Raw genomic sequence first — 12,668 nt, 5'->3', positions numbered from 1 at the left:
CGTGACCTCTGACTTAATATCGCCATGATATTAAGTTGGAGGGTGGACAGAAAAGCAGTTTTTACTGCTTTTCTGTGCACTTTCCCGGTGCCCAAAGAAATTAGCGCCTACCTTTGGGTAGGCGCTAATTTCTGAAACAAAATGTGCGGCTTGGCTGCACATTTTGTTTTCTGAATCGCATGAGAATACCTAATAGGGCCATCAACATGCACGTCCAATAGAGGGTTAACAGTGCACTCCGTCGGAGCGCACCGTACTGTATCGGCCCGTTAGAGAGTTTGGCGTACAGCCGGTGTTCACAAGACGGTGGAGTACCGGCTTGACATCTGCAATGTGGGTGTCCAAATCCCAATCCAATGTGGGTGTCCAAATCCTGGGAGAAGAATTTGAATGGCCTTACCCATCGGGGTAAGGCCATTCAAATTCTCCCTTCCACCCGCTGGGTCCGAGGCCGACCACGCGGCCAGCCGCTCCGTCCTGCCGCTGCCCCGACCGGAAAGAGACGCGATTGAAGGCCAGCCTACCCATACTTACCGGCAGCCAATAGGAAAGGGCACAGAGGCCCTTTAAACTTCCAGCAGCTCCGGGGATCTCCCTATTTCGGCGCAGCAAGCAGCACCAGCGAAGACCATCTCTTCTGCACGGCATCCGGAGCGAGGGAGGGCCTGCGCGATCGGCGCCGTAGACCCATCGGGGTAAGGCCATTCAAATTCTCCCTTCCCCCCGCTGGGTCCGAGGCCGACCACGCGGCCTGCCGCTCCGTCCTGCCGCTGCCCCGACCGGAAAGAGACGCGATTGAAGGCCAGCCTACCCATACTTACCGGCAGCCAATAGGAAAGGGCACAGAGGCCCTTTAAACTTACAGCAGCTCCGGCGTCGTGCGCCGTGCGTCGCGCGCCGAAGGAGCACGACAAAGGGGCCTGCCCCTTTGTTTCGCCCCTTCGGTTCGCCCCTCGCTCACCCCGAGCAGCACCCCATTGCTTTTGTGTTACCTATATTGTGTTGTTGCGTTGCCTACATTACCTTATGTTACAAGAATTGTATGCTACAAGAACCTATATTGTTTGTATGCCGTATCACTGCCTTGATGCCCATGTGCTCTTCTCCAAGCTCTGACCAGCCTAATTTCCCCACACCCCAGAGACTCCTCCCCCAAAAGGGCCACCACACCCTCCCGGCCCCACCACACCAGACATGTGCATACAATCTGTACCCATCCTATATCTCCCTCACCTGCGCAAACCCTGCGCTCCCCATCTCCACATTGCCAATCCTCGTTGCTCGCTAGTCCCAATTTTGACCTCTCCCCTCACCCAATTCCTTGGGCTAGCCACTCTCACCCTAACCCTCCTTAATGCACAATCCATCCTCAAAAAAGCCCCCATCATCCATGACCTGCTCACGGATGATAACCCTGACTTTCTTGCTATCACTGAATCATGGCTCAAAGAATCAGACCATGTCTATCTTAATCAGCTCCCCGGAAAACTATACGACACATTCTCCATCCCAAGACCTAAAAAGAGAGGTGGTGGTATACTCCTGGCCGCAAAAAAGCACCTGAACCTCAAGCTCCAACCCATCTGCCCCCCGCCTAAACTAGAAATCGGTCTCTTTAAATCACCCACCCTCCAGATTTGCCTTATTTACGCCCCACCCAACCTTCTCGAACACGACCCCTCCCCCCTCATTGAATTTATTGTAGACAACCTCAAAACAGATTCCCCCGCAGTGATCCTCGGAGACCTTAATCTCCATGTGGACTCCACTCCCCGTACCCCCTCTTGCGAAACACTCCTAACCACCCTCGAAGCCCTAGGTTTCAAACAGCTCATCACCTCCGCCACTCATAAGGCAGGGCACACCCTCGACCTCCTATTTATCAACTCCCATCTATCCACACCTTGCCCCCCCTCAACAACCCCCATACCCTGGTCTGACCACTTCATCATCAATGCCCAAATCCGCCTCACCTCCCCCACCAAGATATCACCATCCCAAAGGAAAACTATATCTTTCCATAAACCCTGCTCCTCTGAAAGCATAACCACAGCACTCGACAAAACTGTTGGTAACCTTGACCTCTCAAATCCAGATGCAGCCCTTCACTCCTGGAATCAGATAACCAAATCTATAGCCAATGATCTCTGCCCCGTGATACATAAAGAAATACCCATCATACAGAACAAAAAAAAACCCTGGTACTCCAACGAACTCCAAAGACTGAAACAGGACCTCAGATCAAAAGAACGCCTGTGGCGCCGCCACCCCTCCTCCCAACATAAAGCAGTGTATAAGCAATCACTGCACAACTACCGACAAGCCACAACCAATGCCAAAAGGGACTTCCATGCCAAAAAAATTCACGACCTACAATTCAACGCCAATGCCCTCTTCTCCTACGTCAATAACCTCACTAAAACCCCCCACCCTGCTACGACGGAAGAAAGCTCCAAGAAAAAATGCGACGATCTTGCTAAATACTTCCAGCACAAAATCTCCAGTATCCTCCTACGTTTCCCCCACCACCCCATGACCACACCCCCCTCCCCAATACACAATAGCTCCTGCATCAAAGCCTTCGACCCCACCTCCACGCTAGAAATCGAGACCATCCTTAAAAAAATGAAACCGGCCACACACTTCCTAGATGCAATCCCCTCCAAAACCCTCCTCTCCATACCCACCACCATCGCCAAACCCCTAGCCAACATTATTAACTGCTCCCTCACCTTCGGCAAAGTGCCAGATCCCCTCAAACTCGCCGTTGTGAAACCCCTCCTAAAAAAACCATCCCTTGACCCCTCTGACCCTGCAAGCTATCGGCCCATCTCCAACCTACCCTTCCTTGCGAAAGTCCTCGAGAAAGTAGTCAATACCCAGCTCACCGACTATCTCGAGGACCACAACCTCCTACACCCTTCACAATTTGGTTTTCGAAAAGGCCGAAGTACCGAGAATCTCCTCTTAGCCATCACTGATGCCATACTCATCGGACTTGACCAAGGAAAATCCTACCTACTGGCCCTACTAGACATATCGGCAGCCTTCGACACTGTCAATCATCAAATCCTTATCACACGCTTGACAGAGATAGGAGTCACCGACACAGCACTGGACTGGCTCACCTCTTACCTCACTAACAGAGAATACCTTATAAAACTCGAAAACTTTGAATCCGGCCACGTCCCCCTCAGACAAGGCGTTCCCCAAGGATCTTCCCTTTCCTCTACCCTCTTCAATATATACCTCCTCCCTCTCTGCAACCTACTCTCAAACCTAGGCCTGAACTTCTTCCTATACGCCGATGACGTACAAATACTCATACCCATTCAAAAAACCCTCAATGAAACCATCCTTTTTTGGGAATCTTGCCTAGTCACCATCAACGCCCTACTAACCGACCTTCACCTTGCTCTCAATGCAACTAAAACCGAACTACTCTTTATATCCAAGCAATCTGAGCATGATTCCTCCACCACACCACCGCCCCCTAACATCTCCCCCACTCTACCCCCCGCCGTAAGAGACCTGGGAGTCACCCTTGACCAACACCTCAATTTCAAACCTCACATCAAGTCCCTCCTTAAAGCAGGTTTCTACAAACTTCAGATCCTCAAAAAACTCAAGCCTCTACTCCACACTCAAGACTTCAGACTAGTCCTACAGTCCACCATCTTCTCCAAAGTGGACTACTGTAACGCCCTGCTACTAGGCCTCCCTTTCTCCACTATCAAACCTCTCCAAACCCTCCAAAATGCCATGGCTCGAATCCTTACCAATACACGTAAAAGAGAGCATATCACACCCATCCTAATAGACCTACACTGGCTGCCCATCCATTTCCGCTCCCAATACAAAACCCTTACCATCCTTCATAACACCCTCTACAAAAACAACCCCCCTTGGCTTAAAGAAATGCCCCACTTCCACCTCTCAACCCGCCAGACAAGATCCACCTCCACAGGCACCCTTCACACCCCCCCCCCCTCAAAACAGCCCGATTATCCACCACCAGAGAAAGAGCCTTCACCATCGCGGGCCCCGTCCTCTGGAATTCCCTCCCTACACACCTCCGTCTTGAACCCTCCCTACCCATCTTCAAAAAAGGCATTAAGACCTGGCTCTTCAAGCAGGCTTACCCCAACTCCAGCCCCTCGTAGCCTTCCCCCCTAGTCCACCCAGTCTCCCCCCTCTAGCCTCTCCCTAGTCCCTCCTCCCTTATTCCACCCCAGCCTCCCCCCTCACCCCCTCCCTCCCCTCACCTGTTCCTATATCCCCCCCAGCCCACCTCTCACTCCTGCGCTACCCTTTACCGTCCTCCGCTGCATTATCAATTTTAAAACATTTAACCTGCGCCAAAAACCTTAAATCAAGCTCCCTTTTAGTACCTGCTATAACCATAACTGTTGTAAATAAGCTAATATTTTACATTTTTGTGTTTTTAAATGTTCAAATAAGTTTTCATTATATCCCATAACTGTTGTAAGTAAGCATCCACTCTTCTCCCCTATATAATCTTTTACCCCCCCTTAACCGCTGTAATTAAACAACAATGTATAACCCCGTTAAGCAACCTCTCTTGTAAATACTGCTACGTTCCTTTTACCTGCTCAGCTGCTCTCTTTCCTCCTTACCTTCCTCCCTCTCTCTCCCCCCCCTTTTTCGCTCCTGCTCCATCCCCCACTCCCTGTTTTTTGTAATTTCCTCCTTTCTCAAGTTTATTGTAAACCGGTGTGATGTGCTTGCACGAACACCGGTATATTAAAAGCTGTTAAATAAATAAATAAATAAATAAATATATCGTCCAGGTAGACCACAACATTCTTGTACAGCAGATCCTGCAAAATGTCGTTCATCATATTTTGGAAAATGGCAGGTGCATTGCACAACCCGAATGGCATTACTAGATACTTAAAGTGGCCATCTCGCATGTTGAAGACCGTTTTCCATTCATCGCCGCTCCGAATGCGAATGAGGTTTAGGCCCCCTTCAGGTCAAGCTTTGAAAATATCTGGGCCCCTTGTAGCCGGTCAAACAGCTCTGAGATTAACGGCAAGGGGTAACAGTCTTTGATCGTGATTTTGTTTAGACCTCGGTAATCGATACATGGACATAGGGTACCGTCTTTCTTCCCCACAAATAAAAAGCCTTTATGGTCTGATAAAGCCCTTCTGGAGATTTTCTTCAACGTATTCCGACATTGCTTTATTCTCAATGGCTGAGAGAGGGTACACCCGTCCTTTCGTTGGCTCAGCATTGGGCTTCAGTCTTATGGCACAGTCATAGGGCCTATGTGGAGGAAGAATATCAGCCGCTTCTTTGGAAAATACATCCCCGAAGGATGCATATTGGGGCGCCAGTCCTGGCATCACTGGAGTCATAGGCATGCAAATGATAGGCGAGATTTCCTTAAGGCACTTCCCATGACATTCTGGGCCCCAGCGGGAGAGATCCAAGGATGCCCAGTCAAATCGGGGTTGGTGCATTTGCAACCAGGGTAACCCAAGGATGATAGGGTGCATGGCCTTTTCCAGAACAAAGAAGGAGAGCGATTCCGTATGGAGAGCTCCGGTGCGGAGAGTAACTGGTACGGTTTGGCAAGTCACGTCGCCCGGTAAGGGCTCTCCATGAATGGAGGATAACAGTAGTGGATCTTTCAACTTGATGAGGGGAATCCTCAAGTATTCCACTAGACGTCTGAGAATGAAGTTGCCTCCTGCCCCTGAATCCACCAAGGCAGGAGTCTGAACCGTGACTGGTCTGTAGGTCAAGGAGACTGGGAGAGAAAGCGGAGGAGAGGGCGTAGTGAGGCCTAAGAACAGTTCTCCTGCAGGACATAGGCTCGTCCGTTTTCCGGACGAATGGAGCATGTAGAGACATCGTGGCCAGGCTGACCACAGTACATGCAAAGCCTGCGCCTCTTCCGAAGTCTCTCTTTGGAAGTCAAACGTCCATGACCAAGTTGCATCGGTTCATCTTTTTCAGCAGCAAGGATTACTGGAACCATCCAAGGTGCAGGTATAGCACTAGCCTGTTTCAACCCAGGTACAACCTTAGGCCGGAGTTCCTTCACCTTGTCCCGGAGCCGGTGATCAATCCGAGTGGCCAAGGCTACTAATTCGTCCAGCGAGTCAGGTGTTTCACGAGCAGCCAGCTCATCCTATAAATGGTTATCCAGGCCTCTGAAAAAGAAAGTCTTGAGTCATTTGGGGTCCCAGCAGAGTTCCGCTGCAAGAGTTTTAAACTCTATGGCAAATTCAGCCAATGATCTGTTGCCTTGCTTCAATTCAACCAAAGCAGAACCAGTGACAGAAGTTCGAGCAGGGTCATCGAAAACGGATTTAAATAAGTCCATAAATCTTTTTATGTCCTGCAAAATGGGGTCCTTGCATTCCCACAAGGTAGCTGCCCAAGACAAGGCCCTACCATCCAGGTATGAAAGGATATAGGTAGTCTTGGAGAGAGCCGTAGGGAATAAAGATGGCTGTAAGGCAAAATGCATGCAGCACTGGTTTTAAAAGCCCCGGGTCTTCTGAATTTCTCCGGAAAAGCAAATTGGAGCCACCAGTGATACAGCAGTCTTTAATGTTACCTCCTATAACTGACCTTCATGGCTGGAAGCTGTGCCTTGAACCTTCTGTGTGTGTAGCTTATGAATCGCTGAAGTAAGTTTCTCCAAGGCGTCTTGCTGCTCCGAAATGCGCAGGGCCAGGCCCGGTATGGGCTGCAAGGCATTGAGCTCTGCCGGATCCATGGAGTTAGCAATCTGTTATTATTTGTGATAATTGTGGGTGGATCCTTGGGCCGGTGGCAGATGACCACGCCCACGGGGGAAGATTCCGAGAGGGGCCACCGGTCAGGCTCAGAGTTGGGAGACAGACACACACTAGTTCTTTTATTAAACTGTTTTAGAGAACCACCAGAGGTGGCAGTAGTGAGCTGGAAGAGCCCGGCTGGGCTGTAGTCCCTCAGGCACTGGAACAGCGATCCCAGGATGGCTGAGCTGTAGAGAAACTGAATATAGTGAGTAGGCAGAGTTCAGGAACAGAACCTTGATGGTAACACTCACACAATAGTCTCTTGAAGCAGCCCAGGAGCTGGAATGAAGTAGGCCCTCGAGGAGCAAGTACCTCGTTCCAGGGAAAGCTCTGAGAGAGAGATGGTAACTCACTGGTGTTGTAGGCAGCGGTGACTTCCTGGCAGAAGTTGTATTCAGTAGCAGGTCCGGGAACGTGGACCCTCGAGGAGCGAGTACCGGTTCCAGACTGCGACCTGAAAAGTAAGAGAGAGAGCGAAGTCCCCGAGGAGCGGGTACCCCTGGTAAAGTCCGAGGAGGCAGAGTAGCAAGGTAGCGGAGAGCGGAGAGCGGAGAGCGAATCCCATCCGCAGCGATACCTGATGGAGGAAGCTAGGTAAACCTTTGCTAACTCGAATAGCTAGCAAAAACAAAGACCTTAAATATCCAGTGAGGATGACGTCATCTCAGGAGGACGCCCCTGAGGTTCGCGCCACAGCTTGTACTTGAGTCAGGGCTGCGCTGCGCTCGCGTCCTTAGGCTTCAGGAGAACATGGCGGAAGGCAGCATCAGCCGGTCCGGGAATGCCGGAGGAGAATGGCAAGATGACGCTGCGGCAGCCAAACTTCCATCAACCAAAGAGGGAATCGCAAAAGAGGTAAGATGGGCGGAGTGGAGACGTCGGGCAGCGACAGTCACAACAGATGGATAGCTTAAATATACTGGTGGGTGACATCATGTGGAGGGGATGCCCCCGAGGTTCCCGCCATGACGTGTATAAGAGAGGGCCTGGCGCGCCCACGCGCGTGCCCAAGGTAATCCCCGAATCAAGATGGCATATGGGATCACCCACGCTGTCCCGGGGACCCTGGGGAAGGCAGCGTTTACAAGCAGAGGCCGCCATTCTTCCAAGAATCGCTGCTGTAGGGAAAAGAGAGGTGAGCAACACAGGTAGCGGCCATCTGCGACCGATGGGCGCAACATATAGGTCCTGCAAACAAGCTCAAACTTTTTTACTTTTTTGTGAATTTGCAAATAAAATCTGTACTTATTTCAACATGATCTCGAAATTTTGAATCCACTACACTGCCAAGCTGAAGCATTAGAAATGTCATATAGAAGAACATCCAAGTCCTTATTTAACTATATCTTGACCCTAGATCCTAGGGCTGCTTATGAAATAATATCTTGACCTTAGACCCTACCTTCAGGAAACATATAAAAGCATTTTATTTTCAGCAAGCATACATCTCATTTGTTGCTAATTTTTTTTTGTTTTGCTTATGTCTGATCATGTAATTTTGTGGTTGTTAGGTCTATGTGCCTTTACAGTACTAATTACCATGTTTTTGTTATACATTCTTGTTTTTATTGTAATTTTAGTCTTTATTTGTTTTAGCTTTTTTATCATTCCTATGTTTCTATGTTTTTTTCTTTCTTTAGATTAAGTTTGTAAATTGTTAGCTGCTGAATACCTAGGATTGAATGGGTTATAAATTCATAAATAAATAAATAATAAGTAGCAGCGCATATCCTCTTCATGCTTGCACAGCTATCACACAAATACTCACTTTGCTCTCCTACTCACACAATTGCTCACTCTTCTCACCCTCCGCCTGTGAATAAGAAAAAAAAAATTAAGTTTTTACTTACGTTGTGATACGGAGGAATCGAAGCAGGGCCTAAGAGAACAGGGTCTGGATGGGCTTTTCGGGAAGGAAATGACTCTTTGGTATTGAAAGGTCCATGGGCTAGATTCTAGAAAGTACTGATGCTGTTTTTATAAATGTTTTGTCAGGGCCAGAGGATGAGAGGAACTAAACCACAGGAGAGCAGTTGGAGCTAGGAAGCATTCAGCCAGCGGTGAGGCAGTGGTGGGATGTCTGTGGGCTGCATCCTGCTGGCACAGGTGGCAGAAGTAAGCGGATAGCGTGGGAAGAAGGGGCTTCCTTGTAATTTGCATGCCAGGAGGAGAACATTTTCCTATCAGCCCAGGGCTGGCAGGTTGAGGAGGAGGACCCTCCTTTTCTTGCTGCTGCAATAACTTGATACCAGTGAAGCTGGCTGTGTCATTTCGCTGGCTCACTCATCTAACACTGCCCGCTGAATGCTGCCCCTCCACGCGGCAAGGAAATGCCATCTCCCCTGCTCTGTTCCTAGGCATGCATGCACCAAACTGTGAAGGTCCCACGGTGGGAATCAATGTTCTCGGCACCTCCTGATGACATCACAGAGCTGGGAATTTTAACCCGGCTGTGCAGCTCAGAACTGCCTCAGCATCAGGTCGCTTGCCTTGTTCAAGCCTGTGCTCCAGCCTTGTCTTCAGCCCTACCTCGCTCCAGCTTTGTCTCCAGCCTCCTTCGTCCAAGCCTTGTCTCCAGCCTCCTTCGTCCAAGCCTTGTTCCCAGCCTTGCCAGCTCAGCCTTTCTGTCTGGACCTGTCTGTCTTCTCGTGTCTGCCTTACCCTGGTCCTGGAGTCTTGCTGGGCTTTGTCTCTTGATCCTGTCCTTCCTGTTCCTCTGTGTGCTGTCTCTTTTGGCTAGACCCTCTGACTCTGACCTTGGCTTTAGCTCCTGACTTACAGATTACTAGCTGCCTGGATCTGACCCTAATTTTGGACCTTAACCATGCCTTGTCAGCCACCTGCTCAGACTCTTGGACTGTCCTTGACTCTGCCTTAGCCTGGCCCGCATGAAGAACCGTTCACCAGCCGGTGGCACAGATCTTGGGGCCTTGCACATATGCAACACATATTTTAAAAGCCACAAATTACGTATGTATATGCGCATGCACAAGATACAAGAAAAGGGGTAGAGTTGGGGGCATGTCAAAGGCATTCCAAGGTGGGACTAAGAGTTTCACACGTAAATCCGTATTTTAAATCTGGCAGCTGCAGCGCGCGACAGGCTGTAGGCTGTGCATGTTTACATCTGCTTTTGATGAAGTGTAAGTCTGCATAAATATCTATTTATTCCTAAATCGAGGGCAGAAGTAAACTGGGGGAAGAGATCTGGGTAAACTGGGGGGGAGTGCAGACTGAAGAACCAGTGGGATCTGGATGACCTTAAGTCACACTGGGCAATCTGGTGAAATAATTGGTAAAACTGGTAATAGCCTTCATGTGATCATGTTTTAAAATCTGCTTACCTGTGTGCGTTAACGCCGACAAAGTCCTAAGGAAGATAGGCTAAATATGTTTGCTTTAAGTTAGGGGCACATATATGCGCGGTAGGTGTATTTTAAATCATACGTGCGTAATTACATTCATGATTTAAAATTCTAGTGTATGTCCTCTTGTGCACCCATATGCCCGTGTATGGGCGCCTGCGCGCTTGTTTTAAAGTTACCGTCCGGGTGCACAGATCTATGCCTAGGACATCAAAATTTTGGGGATGGCAAAGTTCCTGCAGTGCCCTCTGCAAACTGCCAATCCTGCCCTGGATCTTCAAACCTTTCCCCTTCTACAGTCTCCCACACTCCCTAGACTTCAATGGCTCTGTTCCAGTAACAGTATCATCAGAATGCAGCGAGCATGGAGATTAAGTCAGCCTGCGTTCACAGGCCCCACAGTAGCCTCAACCTCTCTGGGCTTCTATGTGAGGCCTAAGACCTTAGGCTGAATTCATCTCCATGCTCACTGCAGTGTGATGATACTGTCACTGGAGCAGAGATCCTAAGATTTGGTGTGTGTGTGTATGCGTGGGGGTGGGGGTGGGGGGTGGCAGCAGGAGGGAGGCCCGCAAGTTGAAGGGGCAAGGCACTGACTGTGTTTAGGGGAGTGTTTAACTAAAATCTGTCATTAACTACACAACACCACCTAATTAAGCAACACAATAGCACATTTGTACCAGGTTCTGGAGTGAACCACAATTGGTGCTTCTCAAGTCATAGGGTTGCCACTGCAATGGATGGGTTAGTCAGGAGGAAGGAGAAGAAATAATAATGAGGAAACATTCTGGGTATCTAGGCTTCTTAGGTACACAACACCAAACCAATCCCATAACTTAGGGGCCTATTGACTAATGCAAGTATTTAGGAGACTTTAGCCCATTTATGAAATGGGAAGAAACAATTAGCTAATAAAAAAAAGATTCCAGCAATGTTAGGTAAACAATATGTGGATAAAGGAAAATAGGTAGAGAAACAATTTCCCACAGGATCTTTTATTCCAGGGTTGATATTCCACTCCAGTAGCATTGCAGAAAACTACAAATTTTCTACTGTCTCCTTATCAGTTCTGTTTATTCTTATCACCGCTTGCCTTTAATTTGACCTCATACTAATATATTGTATTTAAAATAAATGTTGAAAGGTATCTGTTTCCAGTGTGTACTTTGTATTGTTCCGTTCAAGCAACAGATGTGTAGCAGGCAATGGTGCCATTACTATGGCAACTAATATGGGAATATTCTGAATAGTTTCTCAGTATAAATTCAACAGTGCTGTGCTCTATTTTAAATTATGTCACTCTTTTTAAAATATCTATCTATCATGCAAGTCATTATAAGTCAGTAGAAGAATACACATCAACTAAAGGCAACTGCAAATTGTGTATATATACAGGATGTCACATAATTTTAATTAATTACAAGCTCATATTTGCTCTAGACCTCTTGGACAAATACCCATTCACAGCTATATGGAGGGAGAGAGGAGAAGGTGAAAAACCTGATTCAAATAAGAAATATAAAAAAAAAGAAATGTGCAAACATCAAACTAAAGGAAAGCAAAAAAGAAAGTCATATGGATTTATTTATTTTTATTTATTTAGTCAATTTTATATACCTACATTCATATTGATTTCATGTCAGTTTACAATGATTAAAAAATTTAGCATTTTCAGTTTACAATGATTAAAAAAAGATTTCAGCATTCATTAACATATAATCATCACTCTTACATTAAAACATAAGAAAAAGCCCTTAATCAGTAATTATAAAATATAATATAAAATAAAAAAATAAAAACTACATAGAACCTTAACTCTAATATTATTACTTATCCATAAAACTAAAATTAAATAACACTAATTAAAAGAAATAAAACTGCCTTAAACTTATTTTAGTCATAAAATATACATAGGATAAGTAAATATTCATGTGGAGTGAATTTTAAAGCAAAACTGAAAGCATTACTGAAACAGCCTTGCTGTAACCAGCTTGGGCAGCAGACTCACAGAACCAGCAGGGGGCAATTAGATCATTTAAGGGCTGTGCATAGACAGGAGACAGCACATTGGAGGGCTGTGTCTAAGCAGAATAGACTCTGTTCAAGCATCCAGCTAACAGATAAGGAATATTTTTAATTTCTAATTTCAGAGTGCTTTTGTGATAGAATATATTGCTGTCTATACTTCATATTTCTCTCTCTCTCTGCTTTTAGATATTGAGATTGTATATTAATTTGCTGTGGGTTAATTGTTTCAAGACAAAAAAACAAAAAAAAAAATCCTCTTGAGATACTCCTGTCTCTATAATCACTCTACACTTTAATCTCTATCTTTAACTACATATAGCTCTTATAAAAAAATCACTGTTTGTCTAGATATAAACATTGGGGCCAAAAATTGATGTGGAGTGAATTTTAAAGCAAAACTGAAAGCATTACTGAAATAGCCTTGCTGTAACCAGCTTGGGCAGCAGACTCACAG

Source organism: Rhinatrema bivittatum, chromosome 2 (assembly GCF_901001135.1).
Source record: "Rhinatrema bivittatum chromosome 2, aRhiBiv1.1, whole genome shotgun sequence".
Lineage (NCBI taxonomy): Eukaryota > Metazoa > Chordata > Amphibia > Gymnophiona > Rhinatrematidae > Rhinatrema > Rhinatrema bivittatum.
This window is presented reverse-complemented; position numbering follows the sequence as displayed.